This window comes from Pseudophryne corroboree, chromosome 4 (assembly GCF_028390025.1).
Source record: "Pseudophryne corroboree isolate aPseCor3 chromosome 4, aPseCor3.hap2, whole genome shotgun sequence".
Taxonomy (NCBI): Eukaryota; Metazoa; Chordata; class Amphibia; order Anura; family Myobatrachidae; genus Pseudophryne; species Pseudophryne corroboree.
In genome coordinates this window covers 62895016-62911011 of record NC_086447.1, presented here as the reverse complement: position 1 = coordinate 62911011, position 15996 = coordinate 62895016, and the positions used below count along the sequence as shown (strand labels likewise).

The 15996-nt window shown below is 37.3% G+C and overlaps 16 non-coding genes across 16 annotated transcripts; all 16 read right to left on the bottom strand.

Moving 5' to 3' along the window:
* Positions 1-516: 516 nt before the first annotated feature.
* Positions 517-588, bottom strand: TRNAA-UGC (transfer RNA alanine (anticodon UGC)). Its single transcript has one exon. It is a non-coding gene; the product is annotated as a tRNA-Ala (tRNA).
* Positions 589-1890: 1302 nt separating this feature from the next.
* TRNAA-UGC (transfer RNA alanine (anticodon UGC)) lies at positions 1891-1962 on the bottom strand. The gene has a single exon. It is a non-coding gene; the product is annotated as a tRNA-Ala (tRNA).
* Positions 1963-2317: 355 nt separating this feature from the next.
* Positions 2318-2389, bottom strand: TRNAA-CGC (transfer RNA alanine (anticodon CGC)). The gene has a single exon. It is a non-coding gene; the product is annotated as a tRNA-Ala (tRNA).
* Positions 2390-3264: 875 nt separating this feature from the next.
* TRNAA-UGC (transfer RNA alanine (anticodon UGC)) lies at positions 3265-3336 on the bottom strand. The gene has a single exon. It is a non-coding gene; the product is annotated as a tRNA-Ala (tRNA).
* A 1302-nt stretch (positions 3337-4638) lies between these two features.
* Positions 4639-4710, bottom strand: TRNAA-UGC (transfer RNA alanine (anticodon UGC)). The gene has a single exon. It is a non-coding gene; the product is annotated as a tRNA-Ala (tRNA).
* Positions 4711-6012: 1302 nt separating this feature from the next.
* On the bottom strand, positions 6013-6084 carry TRNAA-UGC (transfer RNA alanine (anticodon UGC)). Its single transcript has one exon. It is a non-coding gene; the product is annotated as a tRNA-Ala (tRNA).
* Positions 6085-6439: 355 nt separating this feature from the next.
* On the bottom strand, positions 6440-6511 carry TRNAA-CGC (transfer RNA alanine (anticodon CGC)). The gene has a single exon. It is a non-coding gene; the product is annotated as a tRNA-Ala (tRNA).
* A 1307-nt stretch (positions 6512-7818) lies between these two features.
* On the bottom strand, positions 7819-7890 carry TRNAA-CGC (transfer RNA alanine (anticodon CGC)). Its single transcript has one exon. It is a non-coding gene; the product is annotated as a tRNA-Ala (tRNA).
* Positions 7891-9190: 1300 nt separating this feature from the next.
* Positions 9191-9262, bottom strand: TRNAT-UGU (transfer RNA threonine (anticodon UGU)). The gene has a single exon. It is a non-coding gene; the product is annotated as a tRNA-Thr (tRNA).
* A 1307-nt stretch (positions 9263-10569) lies between these two features.
* Positions 10570-10641, bottom strand: TRNAA-UGC (transfer RNA alanine (anticodon UGC)). Its single transcript has one exon. It is a non-coding gene; the product is annotated as a tRNA-Ala (tRNA).
* Positions 10642-11943: 1302 nt separating this feature from the next.
* On the bottom strand, positions 11944-12015 carry TRNAA-CGC (transfer RNA alanine (anticodon CGC)). The gene has a single exon. It is a non-coding gene; the product is annotated as a tRNA-Ala (tRNA).
* An 871-nt stretch (positions 12016-12886) lies between these two features.
* Positions 12887-12958, bottom strand: TRNAA-UGC (transfer RNA alanine (anticodon UGC)). Its single transcript has one exon. It is a non-coding gene; the product is annotated as a tRNA-Ala (tRNA).
* Positions 12959-13313: 355 nt separating this feature from the next.
* TRNAA-UGC (transfer RNA alanine (anticodon UGC)) lies at positions 13314-13385 on the bottom strand. Its single transcript has one exon. It is a non-coding gene; the product is annotated as a tRNA-Ala (tRNA).
* Positions 13386-14260: 875 nt separating this feature from the next.
* TRNAA-UGC (transfer RNA alanine (anticodon UGC)) lies at positions 14261-14332 on the bottom strand. The gene has a single exon. It is a non-coding gene; the product is annotated as a tRNA-Ala (tRNA).
* Positions 14333-14687: 355 nt separating this feature from the next.
* Positions 14688-14759, bottom strand: TRNAA-CGC (transfer RNA alanine (anticodon CGC)). The gene has a single exon. It is a non-coding gene; the product is annotated as a tRNA-Ala (tRNA).
* Positions 14760-15634: 875 nt separating this feature from the next.
* On the bottom strand, positions 15635-15706 carry TRNAA-UGC (transfer RNA alanine (anticodon UGC)). The gene has a single exon. It is a non-coding gene; the product is annotated as a tRNA-Ala (tRNA).
* Between the last annotated feature and the right edge of the window lie 290 nt (positions 15707-15996).

Below are 15996 nucleotides of genomic sequence, written 5' to 3'. Positions count from 1 at the left end.
CTGCCTCCTGGGCATTGCTGACTAAGGCTTACCAGGTATTTTGTACAGAGTTGATATGTGTTTATCTTTTCATGCATTGATTGATCACTAATTAATTGACATTCAAGCCCAAATCCATCCTCCATAGGTTCACAATGTGTTTAAAGATGTCTGTCCTTCTTAATCAATTAGTTTTGCTGTATCGTGTGATTTGTTCTTTTATGAAACTACTGCTTTTATAGTACATTTTCCAGTGAAATTAAAACTCTGTTTCATAATTACCATATACTTGACATCAGTGTTTGGAGAATGTCAGTAGGTTTGATATGGTAACTGCTGGTTAAATAAGGAAACACAGTATCCACAGAATATAATCTACCACTGAGCTACATCACATTTAATAGAATGATTAATTATTTTTCATAATTGGTGTTAATTCTTGCCCATTACTGTAGAGTGCATTCATGCATTTGTTGGTCTTGGGCTCTTCTGAAGAGGTTACATACAGATAAGTAAGAATTTATATTATGCAAAACATGGAGATGCCGGGGATTGAACCCAGGGGCTCATACATGCAAAGCATGCGCTCTACCACTGAGCTACATCCCCTTTGAGTTGGTGTGTTTTTTTACCGAGCGATTGCTGTTCTGCATAGTACTCAAGTTCTACTACTTCCACTGTTCTAAGGTTAAACTCAGAGCATGGAGCAAAGATAACAATTATACCTTATTGTATAGATTTCAAGGATACTGTAGGTATCATATGATATCTTTTATTTCAATGAGGAAACACAGATTCTGGGGAATATAATCTACCACTGAGCAACATCACATTTTAAAGACTGGTCAATAATTTTTCATAGTTTGATTGATACTTTTCCAATTTCTCTAGAGTTTTTTTTTATGCATTTGTTGATCTGGAGAGGTTACATAGAGTTAAGAAAGAATCTACATTTTGCAAAACATGGAGATGCTGGGGATTGAACCCGGGGGCTCATACATGCGAAGCATGCGCTCTACCACTGAGTTACATTCCCTGTGAAATAGAGTGGTACTCATTCGATTGCAGCTTTGCATTGTACTCAAGTTCTACTATTTTCTAGTGTTCTAAGGGTTATCTCCGAGTATAAAGCAATAAAAACCATTACACTTTGCCAGAGTTCAAGGACACCATAATTTCCACAGCTGATGAGGATGCAAGTAGATGATCATTCCACACTTTAAATTGCTGTTAGACTTCTTCACCGGAGTCTGGGTTATCATCAGAATCCCCTACCATATGTAATGAATGGCATGGATATTGATCAAGTATTGCCAAGTAGAGGACAGTCTTACATTCTGTTTTATCAGCAGTGTTAGAACTTGGAAAAAGGGCACATAGGATGCAGGCTATGACTGCCTCCTGGGCATTGCTGACTAAGGCTTCACCAGGTATTTTGTACAGAGTTGATATGTGTTTATCTTTTCATACATTGATTGATCACTAATTACTTGACATTCAAGCCCAAATCCATCCTCCATAGGTTCACAATGTGTTTAAAGATGTCTGTCCTTCTTAATCAATTAGTTTTGCTGTATCGTGTGATTTGTTCTTTTATGAAACTACTGCTTTTATAGTACATTTCCCAGTGAAATTAAAACTCTGTTTCATAATTACCATATACTTGACATCAGTGTTTGGAGAATGTCAGTAGGTATGATATGGTAACTGCTGGTTAAATAAGGAAACACAGTATCCACAGAATATAATCTACCACTGAGCTACATCACATTTAATAGAATGATCAATTATTTTTCATAATTGGTGTTAACTCTTGCCCATTACTGTAGAGTGCATTCATGCATTTGTTGGTCTTGGGCTCTTCTGAAGAGGTTACATACAGATAAGTAAGAATTTATATTATGCAAAACATGGAGATGCCGGGGATTGAACCCAGGGGCTCATACATGCAAAGCATGCGCTCTACCACTGAGCTACATCCCCTTTGAGTTGGTGTGTTTTTTTACCGAGCGATTGCTGTTCTGCATAGTACTCAAGTTCTACTACTTCCACTGTTCTAAGGTTAAACTCAGAGCATGGAGCAAAGATAACAATTATGCCTTGTTGTATAGATTTCAAGGATACTGTAGGTATCATATGATAACTTTTATTTCAATGAGAAAACACAGATTCTGGGGAATATAATCTACCACTGAGCAACATCACATTTTAAAGACTGGTCAATAATTTTTCATAGTTTGATTGATACTTTTCCAATTTCTCTAGAGTTTTTTTTTATGCATTTGTTGATCTGGAGAGGTTACATAGAGCTAAGAAAGAATATACATTTTGCAAAACATGGAAATGCCAGGAATTGAACCCGGGGCCTCATACATGCGAAGCATGCGCTCTACCACTGAGCTACATCCCCTGTGAAAAAGTGTGGTACTCATTCGATTGCAGCTTTACATTGTGCTCAAGTTCTACTATTTTCTAGTGTTCTAAGGGTTATCTCCGAGTATAAAGCAATAAAAACCATTACACTTTGCCAGAGTTCAAGGACACCATAATTTCCACAGCTGATGAGGATGCAAGTAGATGATCATTCCACACTTTAAATTGCTGTTAGACTTCTTCACCGGAATCTGGGTTATCATCAGAATCCCCTACCATATGTAATGAATGGCATGGATATTGATCAAGTATTGCCAAGTAGAGGACAGTCTTACATTCTGTTTTATCAGCAGTGTCAGAACTTGGAAGAAGGGCACATAGGATGCAGGCTATGACTGCCTCCTGGGCATTGCTGACTAAGGCTTCACCAGGTATTTTGTACAGAGTTGATATGTGTTTATCTTTTCATGCATTGATTGATCACTAATTACTTGACATTCAAGCCCAAATCCATCCTCCATAGGTTCACAATGTGTTTAAAGATGTCTGTCCTTCTTAATCAATTAGTTTTGCTGTATCGTGTGATTTGTTCTTTTATGAAACTACTGCTTTTATAGTACATTTCCCAGTGAAATTAAAACTCTGTTTCATAATTACCATATACTTGACATCAGTGTTTGGAGAATGTCAGTAGGTATGATATGGTAACTGCTGGTTAAATAAGGAAACACAGTATCCACAGAATATAATCTACCACTGAGCTACATCACATTTAATAGAATGATCAATTATTTTTCAGAATTGGTGTTAATTCTTGCCCATTACTGTAGAGTGCATTCATGCATTTGTTGGTCTTGGGCTCTTCTGAAGAGGTTACATACAGATAAGTAAGAATTTATATTATGCAAAACATGGAGATGCCGGTGATTGAACCCAGGGGCTCATACATGCAAAGCATGCGCTCTACCACTGAGCTACATCCCCTTTGAGTTGGTGTGTTTTTTTACCGAGCGATTGCTGTTCTGCATAGTACTCAAGTTCTACTACTTCCACTGTTCTAAGGTTAAACTCAGAGCATGGAGCAAAGATAACAATTATACCTTATTGTATAGATTTCAAGGATACTGTAGGTATCATATGATATCTTTTATTTCAATGAGGAAACACAGATTCTGGGGAATATAATCTACCACTGAGCAACATCACATTTTAAAGACTGGTCAATAATTTTTCATAGTTTGATTGATACTTTTCCAATTTCTCTAGAGTTTTTTTTTATGCATTTGTTGATCTGGAGAGGTTACATAGAGTTAAGAAAGAATCTACATTTTGCAAAACATGGAGATACTGGGGATTGAACCCGGGGGCTCATACATGCGAAGCATGCGCTCTACCACTGAGTTACATCCCCTGTGAAATAGAGTGGTACTCATTCGATTGCAGCTTTGCATTGTACTCAAGTTCTACTATTTTCTAGTGTTCTAAGGGTTATCTCCGAGTATAAAGCAATAAAAACCATTACACTTTGCCAGAGTTCAAGGACACCATAATTTCCACAGCTGATGAGGATGCAAGTAGATGATCATTCCACACTTTAAATTGCTGTTAGACTTCTTCACAGGAGTCTGGGTTATCATCAGAATCCCCTACCATATGTAATGAATGGCATGGATATTGATCAAGTATTGCCAAGTAGAGGACAGTCTTACATTCTGTTTTATCAGCAGTGTCAGAACTTGGAAGAAGGGCACATAGGATGCAGGCTATGACTGCCTCCTGGGCATTGCTGACTAAGGCTTCACCAGATATTTTGTACAGAGTTGATATGTGTTTATCTTTTCATGCATTGATTGATCACTAATTACTTGACATTCAAGCCCAAATCCATCCTCCATATGTTCACAATGTGTTTAAAGATGTCTGTACTTCTTAATCAATTAGTTTTGCTGTATCGTGTGATTTGTTCTTTTATGAAACTACTGCTTTTATAGTACATTTCCCAGTGAAATTAAAACTCTGTTTCATAATTACCATATACTTGACATCAGTGTTTGGAGAATGTCAGTAGGTATGATATGGTAACTGCTGGTTAAATAAGGAAACCCAGTATCCACAGAATATAATCTACCACTGAGCTACATCACATTTAATAGAATGATAAATTATTTTTCATAATTGGTGTTAATTCTTGCCCATTACTGTAGGGTGCATTCATGCATTTGTTGGTCTTGGGCTCTTCTGAAGAGGTTACATACAGATAAGTAAGAATTTATATTATGCAGAACATGGAGATGCTGGGGATTGAACCAAGGGGCTCATACATGCAAAGCATGCGCTCTACCACTGAGCTACATCCCCTTTGAGTTGGTGTGTTTTTTTACCGAGTGATTGCTGTTCTGCATAGTACTCAAGTTCTACTACTTCCACTGTTCTAAGGTTAAACTCAGAGCATGGAGCAAAGATAACAATTATACCTTATTGTATAGATTTCAAGGATACTGTAGGTATCATATGATATCTTTTATTTCAATGAGGAAACACAGATTCTGGGGAATATAATCTACCACTGAGCAACATCACATTTTAAAGACTGGTCAATAATTTTTCATAGTTTGATTGATACTTTTCCAATTTCTCTAGAGTTTTTTTTTATGCATTTGTTGATCTGGAGAGGTTACATAGAGTTAAGAAAGAATCTACATTTTGCAAAACATGGAGATACTGGGGATTGAACACGGGGGCTCATACATGCGAAGCATGCGCTCTACCACTGAGTTACATCCCCTGTGAAATAGAGTGGTACTCATTCGATTGCAGCTTTGCATTGTACTCAAGTTCTACTATTTTCTAGTGTTCTAAGGGTTATCTCCGAGTATAAAGCAATAAAAACCATTACACTTTGCCAGAGTTCAAGGACACCATAATTTCCACAGCTGATGAGTATGCAAGTAGATGATCATTCCACACTTTAAATTGCTGTTAGACTTCTTCACAGGAGTCTGGGTTATCATCAGAATCCCCTACCATATGTAATGAATGGCATGGATATTGATCAAGTATTGCCAAGTAGAGGACAGTCTTACATTCTGTTTTATCAGCAGTGTCAGAACTTGGAAGAAGGGCACATAGGATGCAGGCTATGACTGCCTCCTGGGCATTGCTGACTAAGGCTTCACCAGATATTTTGTACAGAGTTGATATGTGTTTATCTTTTCATGCATTGATTGATCACTAATTACTTGACATTCAAGCCCAAATCCATCCTCCATATGTTCACAATGTGTTTAAAGATGTCTGTACTTCTTAATCAATTAGTTTTGCTGTATCGTGTGATTTGTTCTTTTATGAAACTACTGCTTTTATAGTACATTTCCCAGTGAAATTAAAACTCTGTTTCATAATTACCATATACTTGACATCAGTGTTTGGAGAATGTCAGTAGGTATGATATGGTAACTGCTGGTTAAATAAGGAAACACAGTATCCACAGAATATAATCTACCACTGAGCTACATCACATTTAATAGAATGATCAATTATTTTTCATAATTGGTGTTAACTCTTGCCCATTACTGTAGAGTGCATTCATGCATTTGTTGGTCTTGGGCTCTTCTGAAGAGGTTACATACAGATAAGTAAGAATCTATATTTTGCAAAACATGGAGAAGCCGGGGATTGAACCCAGGGCCTCATACATGCAAAGCATGCGCTCTACCACTGAGCTACATCCCCTTTGAGTTGGTGTGGTTAGATACCGAGTGATTGCTGTTCTGCATAGTACTCAAGTTCTACTAGTTCCACTGTTCTAAGGTTAAACTCAGAGCACGGAGCAAAGATAACAATTATACCTTGCTGTGTAGATTTCAAGGATACTGTAGGTATCATATGATAACTTTTATTTCAATGAGGAAACACAGATTCTGGGGAATATAATCTACCACTGAGCAACATCACATTTTATAGACTGGTCAATAATTTTTCATAGTTTGATTGAAACTTTTCCAATTTCTCTAGAGTTTTTTTAAATGCATTTGTTGATCTGGAGAGGTTACATAGAGTTAAGAAAGAATCTACATTTTGCAAAACATGGAGATTCCAGGGATTGAACCCGGGGCCTCATACATGCGAAGCATGCACTCTACCACTGAGCTACACCCCCTGTGAAAAAATGTGGCACTCATTCGATTGCAGCTTTGCATTGTACTCAAGTTCTACTATTTTCTAGTGTTCTAAGGGTCATCTCCGAGTATACAGCAATAAAAACTATTACACTTTGCCAGAGTTCAAGGACCCCATAATTTCCACAGCTGATGAGGATGCAAGTAGATGATCATTCCACACTTTAAATTGCTTGATAGACTTCTTCACCGGAGTTTGGGTTATGATCAGAATCCCCTACCTTATGTAATGAATGGCATGGATATTGATCAAGTAATGCCAAGTAGAGGACAGTCTTACATTCTGTTTTATCAGCAGTGTCAGAACTTGGAAGAAGGGCACATAGGATGCAGGCTATGACTGCCTCCTGGGCATTGCTGACTAAGGCTTCACCAGGTATTTTATTTTGTACAGAGTTGATATGTGTTTATATTTTCATGCATTGATTGATCACTAATTACTTGACATTCAAGCCCAAATCCATCCTTCATAGGTTCACAATGTGCTTAAAGATGTCTGTCCTTCTTAATCAATTAGTTTTGCTGTATCGTGTGATTTGTTTTTTTATGAAACTACTGCTTTTATAGTACATTTCACAGTGAAATTAAAACTCTGTTTCATAATTACCATATACTTGACATCAGTGTTTGGAGAATGTCAGTAGGTATGATATGGTAACTGCTGGTTAAATAAGGAAACACAGTATCCACAGAATATAATCTACCACTGAGCTACATCACATTTAATAGAATGATCAATTATTTTTCTTAATTGGTGTTAATTCTTGCCCATTACTGTAGAGTGCATTCATGCATTTGTTGGTCTTTGGCTCTTCTGAAGAGGTTACATACAGATAAGTAAGAATCTATATTTTGCAAAACATGGATAGGCCAGGGATTGAACCCAGGGCCTCATACATGCAAAGCATGCGCTCTACCACTGAGCTACATCCCCTTTGAGTTGGTATGTCTCGATACCGAGCGATTGCTGTTCTTCATAGTACTCAAGTTCTACTACTTCCACTGTTCTAAGGTTAAACTCAGAGCACGGAGCAAAGATAACAATTATACCTTGCTGTATAGATTTCAAGGATACTGTAGGTATCGTATGATAACTTTTATTTCAATGAGGAAACACAGATTCTGGGGAATATAATCTACCACTGAGCAACATCACATTTTATAGACTGGTCAATAATTTTTCATAGTTTGATTGAAACTTTTCCAATTTATCTAGAGTTTTTTTAATGCATTTGTTGATCTGGAGAGGTTACATAGAGTTAAGAAAGAATCTACATTTTGCAAAACATGGAGATACTGGGGAATGAACCCGGGGCCTCATACATGCGAAGCATGCGCTCTACCACTGAGCTACATCCCCTGTAAAAAAGTGTGGTACTCATTCGATTGCAGCTTTACATTGTACTCAAGTTCTACAATTTTCTAGTGTTCTAAGGGTTATCTCCGGGTATAAAGCAATAAAAACCATTACACTTTGCCAGAGTTCAAGGACACCATAATTTCCACAGCTGATGAGGATGCAAGTAGATGATCATTCCACACTTTAAATTGCTGTTAGACTTCTTCACCGGAGTCTGGGTTATCATCAGAATCCCCTACCTTATGTAATGAATGGCATGGATATTGATCAAGTATTGCCAAGTAGAGGACAGTCTTACATTCAGTTTTATCAGCAGTGTCAGAACTTGGAAGAAGGACACATAGGATGCAGGCTATGACTGACTCCTAGGCATTGCTGACTAAGGCTTCACCAGGTATTTTGTACAGAGTTGATATGTGTTTATCTTTTCATGCATTGATTGATCACTAATTACTTGACATTCAAGCCCAAATCCATCCTCCATAGGTTCACAATGTGTTTAAAGATGTCTGTCCTTCTTAATCAATTAGTTTTGCTGTATCGTGTGATTTTTTCTTTTATGAAACTACTGCTTTTATAGTACATTTCCCAGTGAAATTAAAACTCTGTTTCATAATTACCATATACTTGACATCAGTGTTTGGAGAATGTCAGTAGGTATGATATGGTAACTGCTGGTTAAATAAGGAAACCCAGTATCCACAGAATATAATCTACCACTGAGCTACATCACATTTAATAGAATGATAAATTATTTTTCATAATTGGTGTTAATTCTTGCCCATTACTGTAGGGTGCATTCATGCATTTGTTGGTCTTGGGCTCTTCTGAAGAGGTTACATACAGATAAGTAAGAATTTATATTATGCAGAACATGGAGATGCTGGGGTTTGAACCAAGGGGCTCATACATGCAAAGCATGCGCTCTACCACTGAGCTACATCCTCTTTGAGTTGGTGTGTTTTTTTACCGAGTGATTGCTGTTCTGCATAGTACTCAAGTTCTACTACTTCCACTGTTCTAAGGTTAAACTCAGAGCATGGAGCAAAGATAACAATTATACCTTATTGTATAGATTTCAAGGATACTGTAGGTATCATATGATAACTTTTATTTCAATGAGGAAACACAGATTCTGGGGAATATAATCTACCACTGAGCAACATCACATTTTATAGACTGGTCAATCATTTTTCATAGTTTGATTGAAACTTTTCCAATTTCTCTAGAGTTCTTTAATGCATTTGTTGATCTGGAGAGGTTACATAGAGTTAAGAAAGAATCTACATTTTGCAAAACATGGAGATGCCGGGGATTGAACCCAGGGAATCATACATACAAAGCATACGCTCTACCACTGAGCTACATCCCCTGTGAAATAGAGTGGTACTCATTCGATTGCAGCTTTGCATTGTACTTAAGTTCTACTATTTTCTAGTGTTCTAAGGGTCATCTCCGAGTATAAAGCAATAAAAACCAATACACTTTGCCAGAGTTCAAGGACACCATAATTTCCACAGCTGATGAGAATGCAAGTAGATGATCATTCCACACTTTAAATTGCTGTTAGACTTCTTCACCGGAGTCTGGGTTATCATCAGAATCCCCTACCTTATATAATGAATGATGAATGGCATGGATATTGATCAAGTATTGCCAAGTAGAGGACAGTCTTACATTCTGTTTTATCAGCAGTGTCAGAACTTGGAAGAAGGGCACATAGTATGCAGGCTATGACTGCCTCCTGGGCATTGCTGACTAAGGCTTCACCAGGTATTTTGTACAGAGTTGATATGTGTTTATCTTTTCATGCATTGATTGATCACTAATTACTTGACATTCAAGCCCAAATCCATCCTCCATAGGTTCACAATGTGTTTAAAGATGTCTGTCCTTCTTAATCAATTAGTTTTGCTGTATCGTGTGATTTGTTCTTTTATGAAACTACTGCTTTTATAGTACATTTCCCAGTGAAATTAAAACTCTGTTTCATAATTACCATATACTTGACATCAGTGTTTGGAGAATGTCAGTAGGTATGATATGGTAACTGCTGGTTAAATAAGGAAACAGTATCCACAGAATATAATCTACCGCTGAGCTACATCACATTTAATAGAATGATCAATTATTTTTCATAATTGGTGTTAATTCTTGCCCATTACTGTAGAGTGCATTCATGCATTTGTTGGTCTTTGGCTCTTCTGAAGAGGTTACATACAGATAAGTAAGAATCTATATTTTGCAAAACATGGAGAAGCCGGGGATTGAACCCAGGGCCTCATACATGCAAAGCATGCGCTCTACCACTGAGCTACATCCCATTTGAGTTGGTGTGGTTAGATACCGAGCGATTGCTGTTCTGCATAGTACTCAAGTTCTACTACTTCCACTGTTCTAAGGTTAAACTCAGAGCACGGAGCAAAGATAACAATTATACCTTGCTGTATAGATTTCAAGGATACTGTAGGTATCATATGATAACTTTTATTTCAATGAGGAAACTCTGATTCCTGGGAATATAATCTACCACTGAGCAACATCACATTTTATAGACTGGTCAATAATTTTTCATAGTTTGATTGAAACTTTTCCAATTTCTCTAGAGTTTTTTTTAATGCATTTGTTGATCTGGAGAGGTTACATAGAGTTAAGATAGAATCTACATTTTGCAAAACATGGAGATGCTGGGGATTGAACCCTGGGCCTCATACATGCAAAGCATGCGCTCTACCACTGAGCTACATCCCCTCTGAAAAAGTGTGGTACTCATTCGATTGCAGCTTTGCATTGTACTCAAGTTCTACTATTTTCTAGTGTTCTAAGGGTCATCTCCGAGTATAAAGCAATAAAAACCATTACACTTTGCCAGAGTTCAAGGACACCATCATTTCCACAGCTGATGAGGATGCAAGTAGATGATCATTCCACACTTTAAATTGCTGTTAGACTTCTTCACCGGAGTCTGGGTTATCATCAGAATCCCCTACCTTATGTAATGAATGGCATGGATATTGATCAAGTATTGCCAAGTAGAGGACAGTCTTACGTTCTGTTTTATCAGCAGTGTCAGAACTTGGATGAAGGGCACATAGTATGCAGGATATGACTGCCTCCTGGGCATTGCTGACTAAGGCTTCACCAGGTATTTTGTACAGAGTTGATATGTGTTTATCTTTTCATGCATTGATTGATCACTAATTACTTGACATTCAAGCCCAAATCCATCCTCCATAGGTTCACAATGTGTTTAAAGATGTCTGTCCTTCTTAATCAATTAGTTTTGCTGTATCGTGTGATTTGTTCTTTTATGAAACTACTGCTTTTATAGTACATTTCCCAGTGAAATTAAAACTCTGTTTCATAATTACCATATACTTGACATCAGTGTTTGGAGAATGTCAGTAGGTATGATATGGTAACTGCTGGTTAAATAAGGAAACACAGTATCCACAGAATATAATCTACCACTGAGCTACATCACATTTAATAGAATGATCAATTATTTTTCATAATTGGTGTTAATTCTTGCCCATTACTGTAGAGTGCATTCATGCATTTGTTGGTCTTTGGCTCTTCTGAAGAGGTTACATACAGATAAATAAGAATCTATATTTTGCAAAACATGGAGATGCCGTGGATTGAACCCAATGCCTCATAAATGCAAAGCATGCGCTCTACCACTGAGCTACATCCCCTTTGAGTTGGTGTGGTTCGATACCGAGCGATTGCTGTTTTGCATAGTACTCAAGTTCTACTACTTCCACTGTTCTAAGGTTAAACTCAGAGCACGGAGCAAAGATAACAATTATACCTTGCTGTATAGATTTCAAGGATACTGTAGGTATCATATGATAACTTTTATTTCAATGAGGAAACACAGATTCTGGGGAATATAATCTACCACTGAGCAACATCACATTTTATAGACTGGTCAATAATTTTTCATATTTTGATTGAAACTTTTCCAATTTATCTAGAGTTTTTTTTAATGCATTTGTTGATCTGGAGAGGTTACATAGAGTTAAGAAAGAATCTACATTTTGCAAAACATGGAGATACTGGGGAATGAACCCGGGGCCTCATACATGCGAAGCATGCGCTCTACCACTGAGCTACATCCCCTGTGAAAAAGTGTGGTACTCATTCGATTGCAGCTTTGCATTGTACTCAAGTTCTACTATTTTCTAGTGTTCTAAGGGTCATCTCCGAGTATAAAGCAATAAAAACCATTACACTTTGCCAGAGTTCAAGGACACCATAATTTCCACAGCTGATGAGGATGCAAGTAGATGATCATTCCACACTTTAAATTGCTGTTAGACTTCTTCACCGGAGTCTGGGTTATCATCAGAATCCCCTACCTTATGTAATGAATGGCATGGATATTGATCAAGTATTGCCAAGTAGAGGACAGTCTTACGTTCTGTTTTATCAGCAGTGTCAGAACTTGGAAGAAGGGCACATAGTATGCAGGATATGACTGCCTCCTGGGCATTGCTGACTAAGGCTTCACCAGGTATTTTGTACAGAGTTGATATGTGTTTATCTTTTCATGCATTGATTGATAACTAATTACTTGACATTCAAGCCCAAATCCATCCTCCATAGGTTCACAATGTGTTTAAAGATGTCTGTCCTCCTTAATCAATTAGTTTTGCTGTATCGTGTGATTTGTTCTTTTATGAAACTACTGCTTTTATAGTACATTTCCCAGTGAAATTAAAACTCTGTTTCATAATTACCATATACTTGACATCAGTGTTTGGAGAATATCAGTAGGTATGATATGGAAACTGCTGGTTAAATAAGGAAACACAGTATCCACAGAATATAATCTACCACTGAGCTACATCACATTTAATAGAATGATCAATTATTTTTCATAATTGGTGTTAAATCTTGCCCATTACTGTAGAGTGCATTCATTCATTTGTTGGTCTTGGGCTCTTCTGAAGAGGTTACATACAGGTAAGAATCTATATTTTGCAAAACATGGAGATGTTAGGGATTGAACCCGGGGCCTCATACATGCAAAGCATGCGCTCTACCACTGAGCTACATCCCCTCTGAGTTGGTGTGTTTTGATACCGAGCGATTGCTGTTCTGCATAGTACTCAAGTTCTACTACTTCCACTGTTCTAAGGTTAAACTCAGAGCACGGAGCAAAGATAACAATTATACCTTGCTGTATAGATTTCAAGGATACTGTAGGTATCATATGATAACTTTTATTTCAATGAGGAAACACAGATTCTGGGGAATATAATCTACCACTGAGCAACATCACATTTTATAGACTGGTCAATAATTTTTCATAGTTTGATTGAAACTTTTCAAATTTCTCTAGAGTTTTTTTTAATGCATTTGTTGATCTGGAGAGGTTACATAGAGTTAAGAAAGAATCTACATTTTGCAAAACATGGAGATGCCGGGGATTGAACCCGGGACCTCATACATGCAAAGCATGCGCTCTACCACTGAGCTACATCCCCTGTGAAAAAGTGTGGTACTCATTCGATTGCAGCTTTGGATTGTACTCAAGTTCTACTATTTTCTAGTGTTCTAAGGGTCATCTCCGAGTATAAAGCAATAAAAACCATTACACTTTGCCAGAGTTCAAGGACACCATAATTTCCACAGCTGATGAGGATGCAAGTAGATGATCATTCCAAACTTTAAATTGCTGTTAGACTTCTTCACCGGAGTCTGGGTTATCATCAGAATCCCCTACCTTATGTAATGAATGGCATGGATATTGATCAAGTATTGCCAAGTAGAGGACAGTCTTACATTCTGTTTTATCAGCAGTGTCAGAACTTGGAAGAAGGGCACATAGTATGCAGGCTATGACTGCCTCCTGGGCATTGCTGACTAAGGCTTCACCAGGTATTTTGTACAGAGTTGATATGTGTTTATCTTTTCATGCATTGATTGATCACTAATTACTTGACATTCAAGCCCAAATCCATCCTCCATAGGTTCACAATGTGTTTAAAGATGCCTGTCCTTCTTAATCAATTAGTTTTGCTGTATCGTGTGATTTGTTCTTTTATGAAATTACTGCTTTTATAGTACATTTCCCAGTGAAATTAAAACTCTGTTTCATAATTACCATATACTTGACATCAGTGTTTGGAGAATGTCAGTAGGTATGATATGGTAACTGCTGGTTAAATAAGGAAACACAGTATCCACAGAATATAATCTACCACTAAGCTACATCACATTTAATAGAATGATCAATTATTTTTCATAATTGGTGTTAATTCTTGCCCATTACTGTAGAGTGCATTCATGCATTTGTTGGTCTTTGGCTCTTCTGAAGAGGTTACATAAAGATAAGTAAGAATCTATATTTTGCAAAACATGGAGATGCCGGGGATTGAACCCAGGGCCTCATACATGCAAAGAATGCACTCTAACACTGAGCTACATCCCCTTTGAGTTGGGGTGGTTCGATACCGAGCGATTGCTGTTCTACATAGTACTCAAGTTCTACTACTTCCACTGTTCTAAGGTTAAACTCAGAGCACGGAGCAAAGATAACAATTATACCTTGCTGTATAGATTTCAAGGATACTGTAGGTATCATATGATAACTTTTATTTCAATGAGGAAACACAGATTCTGGGGAATATAATCTACCACTGAGCAACATCACATTTTATAGACTGGTCAATAATTTTTTATAGTTTGATTGAAACTTTTCCAATTTATCTAGAGTTTTTTTTAATGCATTTGTTGATCTGGAGAGGTTACATAGAGTTAAGAAAAAATCTACATTTTGCAAAACATGGAGATACTGGGGAATGAACCCGGGGCCTCATACATGCGAAGCATGCGCTCTACCACTGAGCTACATCCCCTGTGAAAAAGTGTGGTACTCATTCGATTGCAGCTTTGCATTGTACTCAAGTTCTACTATTTTCTAGTGTTCTAAGGGTCATCTCCGAGTATAAAGCAATAAAAACCATTACACTTTGCCAGAGTTCAAGGACACCATAATTTCCACAGCTGATGAGGATGCAAGTAGATGATCATTCCACACTTTAAATTGCTGTTAGACTTCTTCACCGGAGTCTGGGTTATCATCAGAATCCCCTACCTTATGTAATGAATGGCATGGATATTGATCAAGTATTGCCAAGTAGAGGACAGTCTTACATTCTGTTTTATCAGCAGTGTCAGAACTTGGAAGAAGGGCACATAGTATGCAGGCTATGACTGCCTCCTGGGCATTGCTGACTAAGGCTTCACCAGGTATTTTGTACAGAGTTGATATGTGTTTATCTTTTCATGCATTGATTGATCACTAATTACTTGACATTCAAGCCCAAATCCATCCTCCATAGGTTCACAATGTGTTTAAAGATGTCTGTCCTTCTTAATCAATTAGTTTTGCTGTATCGTGTGATTTGTTCTTTTATGAAACTACTGCTTTTATAGTACATTTCCCAGTGAAATTAAAACTCTGTTTCATAATTACCATATACTTGACATCAGTGTTTGGAGAATGTCAGTAGGTATGATATGGTAACTGCTGGTTAAATAAGGAAACACAGTATCCACAGAATATAATCTACCACTGAGCTACATCACATTTAATAGAATGATCAATTATTTTTCATAATTGGTGTTAATTCTTGCCCAATACTGTAGAGTGCATTCATGCATTTGTTGGTCTTGGGCTCTTCTGAAGAGGTTACATACAGATAAGTAAGAATCTATATTTTGCAAAACATGGAGATGCCGGGGATTGAACCCGGGGCCTCATACATGCAAAGCATGCGCTCTACCACTGAGCTACATCCACTCTGAGTTGGTGTGTTGTGATACCGAGCGATTGCTGTTCTGCATAGTACTCAAGTTCTACTACTTCCACTGTTCTAAGGTTAAACTCAGAGCACGGAGCAAAGATAACAATTATACCTTGCTGTATAGATTTCAAGGATACTGTAGGTATCATATGATAACTTTTATTTCAATGAGGAAACACAGATTCTGGGGAATATAGTCTACCACTGAGCAACATCACATTTAATAGACTGGTCAATAATTTTTCATAGTTTGATTGAAACTTTTCCAATTTCTCTAGAGTTTTTT